Here is a 417-nt window from a genome sequence, read left to right on the forward strand (position 1 = left end):
GGTGGGCAGGTCCACGTCTGGTGGTGTGTTTTGGGGTGTCTGTAGCCTTATTATGATTTTAGGTAGCTTCTCTACTAATGGATGGGGCTGTGTTCCTGTCTTGATAGTTGTTGGGCATAGGGTGTCCAGCACTGTAGCTTGCTGGTCGTTGAGTGAAGCTGGGTCTTGGTGTTGAGATGGAGATCTCTGGGAGATTTTCGCCGTTTGATATTACGTGGAGCTTGGAGGTCTCTTGTGGACCTGTGTCCTGAAGTTGGTTCTCCCACATCAGAAACACAGCCCTGACACCTGGCTGGAGCACCAAGAGACTTTAATCCACACGGCTCAGGTTAAAAGGGAGAAAAAATAGAAAGGAAAGAAAGGAAGGAAGGAAGGAAGAAAGGAAGGAAGGAAGAAAGGAAGAAAGGAAGGAAGGAC

This window comes from Physeter macrocephalus, chromosome 20 (assembly GCF_002837175.3).
Source record: "Physeter macrocephalus isolate SW-GA chromosome 20, ASM283717v5, whole genome shotgun sequence".
NCBI classification, from domain to species: domain Eukaryota; kingdom Metazoa; phylum Chordata; class Mammalia; order Artiodactyla; family Physeteridae; genus Physeter; species Physeter macrocephalus.